Here is a 16,070-nt window from a genome sequence, read left to right as displayed (position 1 = left end):
GCTCACAAGACTGCAGCCTCAGTTATTTGACGTGCATCATATCCAACGGACACTGGGAACGAACGGGTCTCTAGCCGAAAGCCGTAGCAGGGCTGCGATCGCCTCTGCCTGATTGACAAGCAGAGGCGGTCGCTGGGCGGAAGGGGGCAGAACGGCGGCGTTTGGCCGCCGTTTCATGGGAGCGGTCTGGCCATCGCAGGCGTGGCCGGACCGAATTGGTGACGTCACACGCAGCCGCTGCGGGCCGGGGAGCGATGAGTAGCTCCCGGCCAGCACGCTAAAGCTGCGCTGGCTGGTAGCTACTCTTGAAGTGCAAAGGCATCGCCGCTGTGCGATGCCTTTGCACTTCTGCGGGGTAGGGGGGGGGGGCGGCACTGACATGCGGGGCGGACTAGCCCTGTGCTGGGCGTCCCCCCGCATGTCAGTGTGAATGATCGTACGATCAACTCGGAATGACCCCCACTGTTAAAAAGGTGAGGAAGGGCCTTCAGCTGCAGCGGAGAAGTAATCATTGTAAACCAGAGCTGTGAAGGAATGTGTGGGTAACACTGAACTGTGTATTTTATATTCACGATTCATACCTAAAATTGTACAGTTTTGGCAGCGGCAGCCGCGCTAAGGCTTTCATCTACCGCTGGATTCACCGCACATGCGCTAGATCCTGAGATGCTCAGAAAAGCCAAAACGGGTGTAAGTGTATCGCCAGCTCCACACACAATGTAGCAGTGCGACCTGGACCTAGTGTTACACCCCTGCTTCTGTAGCGTACATGAGAAAAACTAAGGGGGACATTTACTAAGCAGTGATAAGAGCGGAGAAGTGAGCCAGTGGAGAAGTTGTCCATGGCAACCAATCAGCACTGGAGTAACATCTATAATTTATATACTATAAAATTATACAGAGCAGCTGATTGGTTGCCATGGGCACTTCTCCACTAAAATGCTTGAAAACGGAAAAGAACTATGCGCTCAGGTGAATAGCACTGCACTATGGTTGTCAGCAGCCTCTTAAAAAAGGGAATTGCCAATCCCTTAAAACAGAAACTATAAAACAAATAACAAGTGGCGCTGGACAACCAGAATGTAATAAAACATTTATTTTCTAAAATGCATATAGAAATTACAACAACCTCCCGGGAGTAATAACAATCTTAAAACATCACAATAGTATGAATTAGCACTTAATATGCCTCTATTTATTTATAAAAATAATTAAAGCATCAATAGTGAATAATCCTATTAGCATGTAATTAATTAGTGAGTAACACCTGGAGGGTAAAAAACCGTTGTGGGTTCTGTATGTGCACACTGATGATACTAATTGATAGAACAAAAGTCACTAACAACTATATTCTTTTAAAGAGTTGCAAAAATCATAAATTCATGACAATAGGTGGCTATTGCAGAAAAAAACATATGTTTGATTATCTGTACACACAGTTACCACTGGGCAGGAGCTTCTTCGGTCTCTGCTCCCTGGTGCTGTCCCGTAAATTGGATGGAGACACTCACCAGAGCCTCAGCGGATAGTGTGGAAGCCGCGCCGTGCGGAGTATCTCAATGAGCCGTCCTAGCCCAATCCACACCGTCTCCGGTACCTCCGTGCTTTGCAAACGGGGGCTATTGGCTGATGGATCCGGAGTTACATAAGACCGGCGAACGGAGCCCTTGTCGGGTGCCCGTCCAACAGAAGACAGGCATATTGCGAGCCACATACACCAGGATTGTTCATCTTATGTAACTCCGGATCCATCAGCCAATAGCCCCCGTTTGCAAAGCACGGAGGTACCGGAGACGGTGTGGATTGGGCTAGGACGGCTCATTGAGATACTCCGCACGGCGCGGCTTCCACACTATCCGCTGAGGCTCTGGTGAGTGTCTCCATCCAATTTACGGGACAGCACCAGGGAGCAGAGACCGAAGAAGCTCCTGCCCAGTGGTAACTGTGTGTACAGATAATCAAACATATGTTTTTTTCTGCAATAGCCACCTATTGTCATGAATTTATGATTTTTGCAACTCTTTAAAAGAATATAGTTGTTAGTGACTTTTGTTCTATCAATTAGTATCATCAGTGTGCACATACAGAACCCACAACGGTTTTTTACCCTCCAGGTGTTACTCACTAATTAATTACATGCTAATAGGATTATTCACTATTGATGCTTTAATTATTTTTATAAATAAATAGAGGCATATTAAGTGCTAATTCATACTATTGTGATGTTTTAAGATTGTTATTACTCCCGGGAGGTTGTTGTAATTTCTATATGCATTTTAGAAAATAAATGTTTTATTACATTCTGGTTGTCCAGCGCCACTTGTTATTTGTTTTATAGCACTTCTCCACTGGCTCACTTCCCCGCTCTTATCACTGCTTAGTAAATGTCCCCCTAAAGCACAATTTTACTTCAAGGTAATTAACCGTAGCATATATCTTGCTAAAGTTTCCTTTAAAATCCACAACAAATAACTATTGCGTTGTCTTGCGTGTTTGTGTACGTGATTCGCACAGGCATAGAACATTGACTTATCCATCAAATCTGAGCCCCGAAAGGAAACACTTTTCTACTTGTTATACAAAATGTTAGCTTTTAATAATTGGCTGTGGAGCCAGACGGAGAGATAAATCTGCGCAGGAATCTCTTAAGTCTGTAATGCTAAATGCCATCTACTGACCTCAATTTTTGTAGTAATTACATTGAACCATAATTACTTGGAATAATCTATTTTGCAACATCGCTATCCCTCGGCATATTTTGTGCTAATAGTCAAATATCAGACAAAACCCCCCAACGTAATGGATCTTAATCATATTGTTTGAAGAACTAATTGGTATTCTACAATGAGTTCTGAAACAGGCCTGGAAGAAAGACAAAGAGAGTACTACTCCTTTTCTTTAAATATATGGACTTCAGATGACTAATAAGGGTCAATGGGGCACACTAGACTATGGGGGGAATTTACCAAAGCGTGGAGAGAGATAACGTACCAACCAATCAGCTACTAAATGCCATGTTACAGGCTATGTGTGAAGAATGAGAGCTAGGAGCTGGTTGGTTGGTACCTTTTCTCTACTTTATCTGTCTCCAAGCCTTAATTCATCTCCCCCTATGTGAGATTAGTCAACGCGGACACAATTTTGTCAGTGTTTCAAATAAAGCTTTATGTTTTTGAAGACAAAGATGACAAATCACTTCCACCCAGTGGAGACATCTAGGTTGTAGACCTCACGGACAAGAGATGTCTCTACCGGGTGTGGATCAATTCTAGAACCCACTCGGAAACTCCATTCTAGAATGAAAAATGTTACCAAAATATCTTCAGTCTTAAATGGATGATGGGAGGTGTGGCTACACGCATCTACACTGCACTCCCAGGCCCCACCCAACAACCCATCTCAGTGCCCCTGACGGCGGCATATCCACAGAATGGAATCCATGGGATGTGTTGAGCTCACCCATCTACTTGACTTATGAGCCCAAGCTGCGCTGGAAGTTTTGGAATTTGGTAAATTCTTTTTGGAATAAAAATTTTAATCTTCAAAAATATTTACATTTCTTTTGGAAATGCAGATTTTATCATTAAAAAAGTGAAAAATAATAAATCGAAAAAACATGTATAATTATTTTTTTAAACAACATTTTTACTTGATCCATTAACAAATGATTCACCAATCAGTTTCCCAGAAAATAAAACTGTTGGTCCAATGTTGTCTCTAAAGCTTGCAAGATCCCATGGGCAAAATTAACCGAGCGGTCGGTTTTTCCATCCCGGTGGTTTTGCGGTTTTACTGTGGATTTGCATCCTGACGATTTCCTAAGGCCAAAACTGCGGAGAGAACACACTTTGGATTAGATGAGAATTGAATACCAAAGCACTATTGACGTTTAGACCGCGGATAGAATAGAATAGACACTCCTAATTATCAAACGGGGGTATGAAAACCGCCATAAAACTTCCAGATATCCGGATGGAAGACATACAGTAAATAGATCGTCAATAGGCCAACAGGGTCAAAAGATCAACAGGTTCAGCAGATCAACATGCAGATGGTTGACACAGAAAAAGTTGGCATTATTTTCATGATTTTTACGGTTAGGGGTTAGGGTCACTGGCGTATCTATATTATGTGCAGTGTACAGGCTCCCGGGGCCCAAACCGCACATCCTGTACACATTTCTTCAATACTTACCCTCCGGAGCCCCACATCGGCAGTAGCAACGGTGCAGAAACCACCAGGAAATTGGCACAGCGGCCTATTTTTCTGGTGTTTCGCTCATGCTCAGTAGGAAAATCACTGGAAAAATGGCTGCCGTGCCATTTTCCCAGACACCTGTGCATGCGCACTAGACTCTTGGACAGCACTAGGGTCTCCTAGTGACCAGAGACTAATGTTCTGCTGGCTAGAGGGGAGGGTTCCCGGACAGAGACTGCACATGGGCCTCCTCCTCTCTTGATGCGCCCCTGGTTAGGGTTATGGTTAGGCACTTGGCGGACAGATAGGACTAGGTTGCAGAAGGGGATGGTCAGGGTTAGGCACCAAGAAGAGGAATATGGTTAAGCACTGGGGAGGGGGGCTTGGCGTTAGGCACCAGGGGAAGGATTAGGCACCAAGGACAGGGTTAGGCACCAGGGGGAGGATTAGGGTTCAAATCACAACAACAAAAATTGTTGACCTTTTATGTGTCGACTTTTTGACCTACTGACTGGTAACCATCTGTTCTAGACCTATTGATTATCTACAGTAAATACTGACAAACTATTAATCCACACCCGACAACCCTGCCCAAACAGTAGACCTACCTCTGATCTGCGCAGGCTCCGCTATGTGTAAATGGATCGAAATAGTTACAAATAACCAGGCCTCAACCCCTGAGCCTGGCCTGTGATTGGAAAATACGGGAAAAAACAGTGTGGGGGTTCCCCCTATTTTAAAATAGCCAGCCCCAGGCAGAACCGGGGAGGGGGGGGTAATGTTATAGCATCGAGACACACAGCATGGGGGGCCCCTGTCATACTGTTAAACATACCAAAACTGGTCAGCCCAGGGTTGGAATCCCTCTGAATGTGGGGACCTTCCATCAAGATCGGGGTTCCCTCTCCCAGGGGACAATCAGGGTGGTGGGTGCGGGGGAGTTCATGGTTATTATTAAATAGCAATATTGTTCTTTACAAGTGGCCTACAAGGTCCAGCAGACAAGTGGCAGCATTCCCAGACATTAAGGACCTGCTGGTGCTTGTAGTTTGTCTGTAGAAAAAAAACATTAAAATAAAGACAAGGCACACACTGAATGTCTTAGTAATATATTATAAAAGACATTCCCCCATAGTGATCTGTGCGATGATAGCTTATTGTTTAGGTTCTAATCCGTAGTGGTTTCAATAGAAGCCGCAGTAATTGGAACACACCATGGCGAGTTGTCTTTTTGAAACCACCGGGGATGGCGGCTTCACCTTAGACAATAAAACCATCACCTAGTAAATGCTACTAAATGCTAATCTGACATGAGAGTCGACGTTAGTTGACGACAGTTTCCAGCAGGTTCTAAATGACACCATGGGGTATATTCAATTGAAGTCGGATCCATTCCGACATGCATTTGTCGGAATGAATCTGACAAGGGCTATTCAATGGCCCATCTCAATTCGCTGCTCTCCCCCGTCTCCCCGCTGCTCTCAGCACCCTCATCTCCATCCGACTTTTTTCAAAGTCGGATTGAGATGGTCGGAAAGGGGGCCAAAACCTGTCGGATTTGGCCCCGTTTTTGACAGAAGCATTCGGATCTGCGGCTATTCCGCCGATCCACATGCTTTCCGACAAATCGAATTCCCTGACTTGTCGGATAATTTTTTTATTTTTTTTGGGGGGGGTATATTGGATAGGTCAGAACCCCTTCCGACCTAAAAAAGTCGAAAACTGACGTCTTTCCGACAGACGGCAGCTTTCGACTTCAATTGAATATACCCGCATACCTGACGCTTTATAAATTCTGCCCAGGTTTATATTTTTCAGTTAGGGTATTTAACCTTAATGAGGACATATGGGAGCAAAAAAGTGCACAGATCCCAATTAAAAACAATCAAGAGTGGTAACAGAATGGAATCGCAAAGATCTGTTTAACTGAGTTGGATGGCAATTGTATCTACCATGTATGTAGTCATTGTCCAGTCACGCTGTGCCCGTCATGATGCATTGCTTTACCCTGAGTGCCAGGTATTTCCATATATATGTAGTACAGTCAGATCTGGGCAGTCAGTCCGAGCAGCCGATCGCCCTGTTCTATGGAAACATTAGGGGTGATGCAGAATGGTTTGTTCTGGCGTGGTGTGTGCGTTGTGCAGTGTGCACCAAACCAGTACATAGTACGGTAGGTTTAATTGGTGGATTTTAATACACAGTCCTGTAGGAATGCAAAGTGAAATCAACGGTGTAGGCGCAATGTAGGGTGCTGTTGCCAGCTCACACCCTCCGACACAGCAACACTGCGCCAGCATTGCGCCTAAATGAACTGAGCTGACCCCTTAGTGCCTTAAACTAGGCGCTAACTTTAAACCTCGCTAGCCACCATAAGGCGAGACTAAAAGGCGCAATGCTTGCAGGATCTCATATAATCAGGGAATATGATTTACATGGAAAAAAAAACAAGATGATTGACCGTCTCCTTTAGGGAAACTAAACAAAATATTTCTCTCTGTCGTAGGGCTCTATCCAGTTATTGTAGGAGTGAGTTTGTAAACGCTATCTTGCATCATTAAACTCACATTCATAGCACAAATATACATACCTGAGACATGTGAGGGTGTGCAAGTACTGTACGTGAAACAGTGACAGCTGAGATAGCAGGACCATATAGAGGGCTGTCAGTGGGTTTAGGGAAAGTGCTAGAGGTTCTTATATGGTATCAAATGGCTAATTTGTACATTTTTTAAAATAAGTTAAAAAAATGATAGAAAATTATATTAATTTTAATATTAAAATGTAATATTAATATAATATTAACATTTAATATTTAATATTAATTATATTAATTATAGCAAATTAATTTCATTTAATTACAAATGAATTGAAAGAAAAATGCAAAAAAAAGTATAATAAAGGTGCTTTTGGGTTAATTTGAGGGCACTTGAATTTCACATTTTTAAAAAAAATAAGTGATAAAAAAATTCAATTAAATAAATATTTGGGGTACATAAAAAAATTTAAAAGTTGATTTTGGGATAATTATAGCCTTTTTTTAAACTCCAATAATGACATGTAAGTTTTGGCTCAATTATACTAATTGAAAACTTCCAAATGCCTAAATAATCATTAGGAGGGAGTCCGTGGGGTTCTGAAGCAAGCCCTGACATTTTTATCTTAAAATATTTTCCCTACCTTTTCACACCCTTAGGGGATGCGTACCAAAAAACTATTTTCATCTAAGAATGAAATGTGAGTTTGAAATTGGATTGCAAATGCAATTCGCAGTGTGAGTTTCCGGTCAGAACGGCCTGCAGGACCAAACTCACACCTAATTGGATCGAACCCATAGGGCGGGATTCAATTCTTTTCACCCCTTTACACACCCATTCTGTTTCTGCCCTCAGGGACGTTGTATTATTATTTCAGCTCACTACCCCCGGAGTAGGGAGGCACCCAACCCTTTACACAGCTAAACCTGATTACTATGGGCGCAATATGCGCGATAACGGAGATCGTTTTAGAAAGGAAATTGGGCGTGATATATCATTTGAATCTCACCCACAATGTCAATTCTATTATACTGGATAAAGAAAGAGAATTGTTGTGTCTTAACATATGAGAATTTGGGAGCCCCATTTCAGTGATGCGGCTAAACTAATTTAATGCAAAAACAAAAATCTCGTGTGAAATTTTTCTTAATCTTTATTATAAATTTCTGCTTTTTTTGCGGAACGATAACTTGTTACATTGGATAATTTACCTTCCTGCTTGTTTTTTGTTTTTCATTTTGTGGGAAAACAAGACTTAATTGGCTTATCTCGCTTGGACCCAAGTTCAAGAAATCCGCTCAATTATTCCTCACGTGCCACATACATGCGGCGAGGCTGAAAGAGCAATCGCTTAGCATCAAATTAGACTCACCACTTATCATAGCTGCCCCAATTAATATGTACACAATCCAGCCCTGGCATAATTACTTTCTTCTTATTCCAACGCATCTGTCTCTGCTTCACTCCATAATGCTCTCCTGTGCTGGAGGTCGGCTTATTAGCCATTTAATTCTTTTATCTACCATCACAACCTGTATCGATTCATTCTTCCTTCTCCGCTACAGCAGCGGTTCTGCAGCCTCCATCCATTCAGCAGAGCTTTTTGAGAGCGAGCAATATGTCACACTTGCTATTACGGAGCTGTACTGAATGTTCCTTGCCATGCATTAAAATGACACAACCACTGTGAGCATTAACTATGTTTTTTTTATAATATGTGTGTGGGTTTTATTATATATTTTTTATTACTCTGATGTTATTTGCTTAGGCGCAATTAGCACATTTCTATGCTAGATATAAAACGTTTCCCCACACGTTTATTTTAGGAAAAATATTGATTGCTTTTCTCCGAACTAAAAATAAACAAGCACTTGCCGATATACACACACGCAAGCATATATATATATATATATATATATATATATATATATATATATAAAAATGGTGGTCCTCGGCGCTCAGCTCACTTTAGCTTATAATGTTGTGGCCAGTGTAAACCTCCTAATGATAATTTGTGGACCCCTTATTCAAAAGTAAAGCCTTCAATACCTTTAATACCAAGAAATAATGACACGGAGAATTGAATTTGGCAGAAAATTGTTAGCTATTTATTGTACCCTAACCATTAGTAAACCTGTAAATTGAAAAATGTATTTAACATGCCGATTCAGCCGGCATATGGTGGCAGAAAAAAGAACGTCTCTATTAAACTGACGCTAACCTTAAAACGTTAAAATTCAACTATCCTAATTTAAATACAAACTATAAAATCGGTAATAGGTGCCCAACTCAACCCCCACGGTGACTACCCACCCTGATGGGTGATGCCGCTGCCCCCGGACGGGTGGTCAGTCAATGGAGGTGAGTGCACCTAAACCACACCAAACTGTAAATCACTACAGCTAACAAGACAAACTACAACCTGCCGTTCTTTTCCGCCAACAAATAGCTAACGATAACACCAGACTAACAATTCAAAGCCAAGGCACTCCGTGCCAGAACCTCTACCAAACAGGGTGGGAGGGCGGGAAGGAAATTCAGCAGCAAGAGAGACCGAGCTGGCCTAGCATTCCCTATATATATTAACCCTCCCCTTTTTCCATGGGCTGTACTTTCCTCACAGGTAGGTCCACCCCTCACAGGATGTTTAACTCTCTCCATTCCCATGCAGTCATTTCGCTCTCCTTCTGATTCTAGTGGCAGAAGGTCTATTTTGACACCCTTCTTATCTTGGGGTGGCTGCGTCTCTCCGGATGGCCTGCTGTTCAAAACCTGTTTTTTTTTTTTTTAAATCTGGAATGAAAGAGTGAGAAAAAGCGCCTTCTAGTGTAGCATTTAACCATTTGTTTTTGCCCTTCACCTTAAGAAAACACCCTACAGATTTAAGGTGTACCGTACGTGGTGGTTATTGAACCACTTCTGTTAGAGCAGGGTCAGTATCACATATGGTCACAGAGCTATTGCAGTCTGAAAGATTCCTCTCAGTATATGTTCATGGAGTATGTCACATATAAGGAGACAGAGAACAAGCACAATAGTGTAATTAATTATTATTATCCTTTATTTATATGGCGCCACAAGGGATCCGCAGCACCCATTACACAGTACATAATCAAATGAGCAAACAAGAAAACAGCACTTACAGATCAAGACAATATAGGACAGGTATAGAAAACCCAGGGTCAGGTGCCATCAAAGGGAGTATGGAGTATAAGATTGTGTAAGTAAGAAAAGGAAAGGCACACGAGGAAATAAGTCCCTGCTCTTACAATCTAAAAGGTGAGGGGCTAACATACCGCGGTGACACAGAAGGGGTAGACAGTGAGTACAGACAAGAGGGTTAGGAGGAGAGTTGGCTGGGTTTGGTGAAGAAGTGGGTCTTGAGAGCCCATTTGAAGTTTTGTAGAGAGGTGGAGAGTCTGAGGGGGAGAGGTAGAGAATTCCAGAGATAGGGAGAAGCACGTGCAAAATCTTGGAGGTAGGAGTGGGAGGAGGTAATCAGTAGGCAGGAGAGTCGGCGTGCATTAGCGAAGCGAAGAGGACGGGTGGGAATGTAAAGAGAGATAAGGTCAGAGATGTAAGAGGGAGAAGAGTGAGTGAGGGCTTTGTAGGTGATTGTGAGAAGCTTGAATTGGATTTTAAATGGGAAGGGGAGCCGGTGGAGGTTCTGCAAGAGAGGGGAGGTTAGATGTAGTACATTTGGTGAGGAAGGTGAGCCCGGCTGCAGCATTGAGGATAGGAAAAAATCAGAAAGTGGGCTGCACTCTATTTGAAGTTGCACAATGAAAACTCATTTAAAATAAATAAAGTTAAAAAGACAATTTAATTTAAATAAAACACAATTGCATCCATAAGACATTAAATATGCAATGTTAAATAGGTGTATATTACCCTGATTATATGGGCCTGGAAATGTATGAATGAATAGGTAGAGGGATCGGTTCCAAAATGGCCCTTGTAAAAGGTAATGTCCGTCCAAAGCAGCAGGAGTCTCTTTTAATGGTGGAGAGTCCGGTAGTGGATTATAATCCCGTGCACCGTTAGAGGAACAGATGGCTGAGAAGTGTCCCGTGTTATTGATGGGGTCCTCATGCAATACGGTATCTGTAATATGCCGGAATCCTCTCCAAGGCTCCTCTGATGGATGAATCGATGCCAAGGGTTAATGTGGTTCCAAATGGATGAAGAATCCTGACCCATGCAAAAACAACTGTCGCGTTTCGTTGCATTTGCTTACATAAGCAAATAAATGTTATTCCATTCCATTTATGTTTCCCATAAAACAAAATACACAGTTCAACCTATAATTAGTTTTGTTTATCCCAGTGTTGTCTGGGATACAGTTCCTAGTGTGTTATGATAGGTTAAAACATACCATGTGGTGCATCTAGAGATCATGTGATAGCTAGTCACATGACCGGAGCAGTCTCTAGTTAAGAGCAAGGAGATCGAGACTAATTAGGAAATATTTGAAAAAGTATGTTTGCTTTAGTTCAAACTTGTCCTTCAAAAAGCTGCAAGCTATATGCAGCGAAACGCGTCAGATGTTTTTGCATGGGTCAGGATTCTTCATCCATTTGGAACCACATTAACCCTTGGCATCAATTCATCCATCAGAGGAGCCTTAGAGAGGATTCCGGCATATTACAGATACCGTATTGCATGAGGACCACATCAATAACACGGGACACTTCTCAGCCATCTGTTCCTCTAACGGTGCACTGGATAATAATCCACTACCGGCCTCTCCACCATTAAAAGAGACTCCTGCTGCTTTGGACGGACATTACCTTTTACAAGGGCCATTTTGGAACGGGTACCTCCACCTATTCATTCGTACTGTACATTTCCTGACCCATATAATCAGGGTAATATACACCGTTTTACCATTGCACGTGAATTCATGCTATTGAATGTCTTATGGATGCAATTGTGTTTTATTTAAATTAAATTGTCTTTTTAACTTTATTTATTTCAAATTAGTTTTCATTGTGCAACTTCAAATAGAGCGCAGCCCACTTTCTGTTCTTTTCCTTTCACTTCTGTGGGAGTGACTTTCCCTCATACCAGGCTGCAGCTTAGCGAAACATCTCCTACTTCCAGCGCCCGAATACATCTTGCTACCTCTAGCATTGAGGATAGATTGGAGTTGAGAGAGGCATTTTTCAGGGAGGCCAGACAGGAAATTACAGTAGTCCAATCTGGACATGACCAGTGAGTGGATGAGGGTCTTAGCAGCATCCTGGGTGAGAAAGGGTCTGATCATTGAGATGTTTTTGAGATGGAAATGGCGGGTTTGTGATAGGTGCTGAATGTGTGGTTTGAAGGAGAGGGAGGAGTCAAGGATTACTCCAAGACAGCGCACTTGGGGACTAGAGGAGATAATAGTGCCATTAATGGATATTTAAATTGTGGGAGGTGAGGTTATGCAGGAGGGAGGGAAGATGATCAGATCAGTCTTAGACATGTTAAGTTTAAGAAAGCGCTGGGACATCCAGGAAGAGATAGCAGAGAGACAGTTGGAGATACGAGTAAGGAGAGCAGGGGAGGTCAGGGGAGGAAAGACAGATTTTAGTTTAAACAGCATAGAGATGATATTTTAAGTCAAAAGAGCTAATGAGCTCACCTAATGAGGATGTGTAGAGACTGAAAAGGAGAGGACTAAGAACAGAACCTTGAGAGACACTGAGGAAGTGGGGGGGAGGTGGAGCTATGAGAGGAGACAGAGAAGCAACGGTCAGAAAGGTAGGAGGACATCCAGGAGAGAGCAGTATCACGCAGACCAAGGGAGTAAAGGATTTGCAAGAGAAGAGAGTGGTCCACAGTGTCAAAGGCAGCATAGAGGTCAAGGAGAATAAGCAGAGAGTAGTGGCCCTTGGATTTAGCAGCAAGGAGGTTATTGCAGACTTTTGTGAGGGCAGTTTCAGTGGAGTGCTGAGGATGGAAACCAGACTGGAAAGGGTCAAGCAGTGAGTGGGAAGAAAGAAAGACAGTGAGGCGGTTGTAGACATATCGCTCAATGAGTTTGGAGGCAAAAGGGAGAAGAGAGATGGGTCGGTAGTTGGAGAGAGTGGTAGGATCAAGGGTAGGTTTTTTTAAGAATAGGGGAGACAAGTGCATGTATGACGGCAAAAGGGACAGTGCCTGATGAGAGTGAGAGATTGAGTAGATGGGCAAGATGGTAGCAGGCAGAAGAAGAGAGGAAGCGGAGAAGGCGGGAGGGAATAGGGTCAAGTGGGGAGGTGGAGGGAGGGGATGACCAGATGAGGACCATGACTTCCTCTCCAGATACAGGGAAGAAAGACGTCAGAGTTGGTAGGAGGGAAGGAGAGGGGGCGTCGGGGAATGGAGGAGGGGGGTTGTTCAGGTTCTGGTGGGATGTTATGTCCTGATGAATGGAGTCAATTTTGGATGTGAAGTAGGTGGCAAAGTCAAGAGCAGAAAGTGAAGAGGGGAGTTGAGGCGGGGATGGGCAGAGGAGCGAATTGACAGTGGCAAAGAGGCACCAGGGGTTTGAGGATTGGGAGGAGATGAGGTTTTTGAAGTATGGTTGTTTAGAGAGGGTAAGGGCAGCAATATGGAATGACAGCATAAATTTGTAGTGGAGGAAGTCGGCCTTAGAGCGTGATTTCCTCCACTGTCGCTCAGCGGTACGTGACCATTTTTGCAGATATCTGGTGCGTTTGGTGTACCAGGGTTGAGGTGCCGATCTGTGAAGGTGAATAGTGGTCGGATACAATTTTACACAAATTTAGTAGTATAACACACACAAAAATGCCCGTACAATTTTAAAGAATAAAAACAGCTTAGAGTGATCATCCTTCCACTCAACGCGTTTCGTCCTTGGATGCTACTGCTGGACTTTCTCAGAAGCCATGTATATGCTTCTTGCTGGGACCAGTAGTTCCACATATAAAAATGCTATTATTTAAGTAGACATTGTTACCCAACAACACCCACCAGCTATGGATGTTTTTTTATTCAATGTCTCCAAGTAATGCACCCACACTGAGGTGGTGGGGCCACCTCTCCAATCATAAGTAGTGGTAAGTGGAAGATACAACCGATTTTGCAAACATTTATAGCGTACGTGCGCACAGGGCCATAACTAGGGCTGTTGCTTAGACTGAAGAAAAAAGAGAGCACCAGCAATGTCAAACCTTCAGCAGTTAATTCATTACATACCACCAGTGCTAAAAAATTGTCCAACGTTTCGTCAGATTGCGGACCTGGGGGCAGATGCATTAAGCCTGGAGACGGCATAAGGAAGTGATAAACCAGTGATAAGTGCAAGGTGATAAACGCACCAGCTAATCAGGTCCTAACAGTTTATTTACATATTGAAGCTAATTGGCTGGTGCGTTATCACCTTGCATTTATCACTGGTTTATCACTTCCTTATGCCATCTCCAGGTTAATACATCTGCCCCCTGGTAAGAACACACAGCCGACAGCAGGCATACTTCTGGGGGCTTTACAATAAAGGTATTAGCACCCCAAAATGTTAAAATGTATATATGTTTTCAACGACTCAAATATTTTACTTCCTTTTTAAAGCTATTAATATTTCGTTCAAATTCTACTGAATTATCGGTATAATAGTTCAGCCGCCGTCTCCTATTACAGCACACCGTCCTTGCTGGCTAATGAGAATTTAAGGCCGGTGTATTTTGCAGGGCAACAGTCCTGGTACCTATAGCCTCCTCAGATAACTTGCCCTGGGCTAAAGTCGGCTCATTATTTTATCTACAGTTCTTGACATTTAATTTTCACCCCTTGTACCTAGGAATAGTCCGTATGAGGGGGATGCTACCGTTTACCTCTAAGATCTCTTTAGCTAAAATCACTAACGATTCTTTAAGAGAGAGGGGTGGAGGAAATCTCTCTGCCAGCAACACATAGCTTAGATACAGTAGTGGTTGTAGATCAGTGTCCTGGAAGGGGTTTCTAATAATTTCTCCCACAAATACAAAAGTACAGGACAGGGATTCTGGGTTCTTCTTAATAGGGTAATATGCATATAAAATATCTAAGAGAGTAATATATACTTTTGGAAAGTTTGAAGAGTTCCTGAATAACTGGAATATGATGTCAGCGTGTGATATTATGCGATTTGTTAGAATCCAATGAACATTATTATTTTGGTAAAGTGATGTTAATTGTATTTAATAGGACTGACCTTCTCAGACAGATGTGTTTTGTATAGGGAACTATGGGGCATATTTAGCAAAATTCATCAGTGAAATGTAATTACTGTAGCAAGGGACAAACTGGACTGAAATCGCATTGCAACATACTAAAATGCCGACGGCATTTATCAATGTCAGGGTAACTACCTGTCATGGAAAAGGTCCTTTTTTTTTCTTACTGCGTTTGACTTTCTTAAATGAAAAAGACGTCGTAGCCTTGTAATGTCTTCAGCAGAGCATTGCACAGCTACGAATGGGAAGAAAGCCTCTGCTAACGCTATCTGACGATGACGCTAGCTACTGTATGTAGGGCAATTTTTCTAAGGGTGCATGACCACGCCTCCTGTGATTAGGCCACACCCCCTGAAAAGTACCTGGGCCCAGCAAGGCTTTTTACTGCCCTGTCTGCACCTACCTGAAATGTCATCCCAGGACATATTATAATCAAACCTAATTTCAGCTGTAAACCTACAGTAGCTCCATCACGACCAATGTATTCCAGCGGCTAAAATACATTGGCTAATGAAGGCTTATTAAATTTAATGCAGAAATCGAGGCACTTGTCCTCACATTTCTGTTCAAGGGAATAACGCGATTTGTCCCTCATTACTAGACTGCAAAAACACACATACACCGCTAGGAAAGCTCTAAATAGTCTCTAAGAGAATATTAAATTGATTGATATTAATTGACGTCTAAATAATAAATAGTATATAATGTGGCAGCGTTTATAAGTATAATAATAAAGATTTGGCTTCCAATGTGGAAAGAAAATCATATACAATCTTTAATAACAAAATGAACACATGTTCACGTCTCATAAAACGAGAAAAAAATCAATATACAGCGCGTTTATTGATTTTACTCATTTTATGAGATGTGTAATATACAACAAACATCCAATAAAGAAGATATTTGTTATCTCTGTAGATAAGGGAAGAAACGCAAGGAGAGAAATGTTATCAATAATATTTCGCTTTTTTCCCCTGTATAGGGCCCATAAAATATAAAAAAAATAAATAAATACTTTTTTATAATATAAAAGAAATCCCCATCTGAAACACAAAACTATAGCATACAGCAAAACGTAAATGGGTTATTCCCAGCAAAAAAACGTTCCAGTGAGCAAATCAATATGGTGGAGCTT

The sequence above is a fragment of the Pseudophryne corroboree genome, chromosome 11 (genome assembly GCF_028390025.1).
Source record: "Pseudophryne corroboree isolate aPseCor3 chromosome 11, aPseCor3.hap2, whole genome shotgun sequence".
NCBI classification, from domain to species: Eukaryota; Metazoa; Chordata; class Amphibia; order Anura; family Myobatrachidae; genus Pseudophryne; species Pseudophryne corroboree.
The sequence above is the reverse complement of the archived record's forward strand: the minus strand, read 5'-3'. Positions refer to the sequence as shown.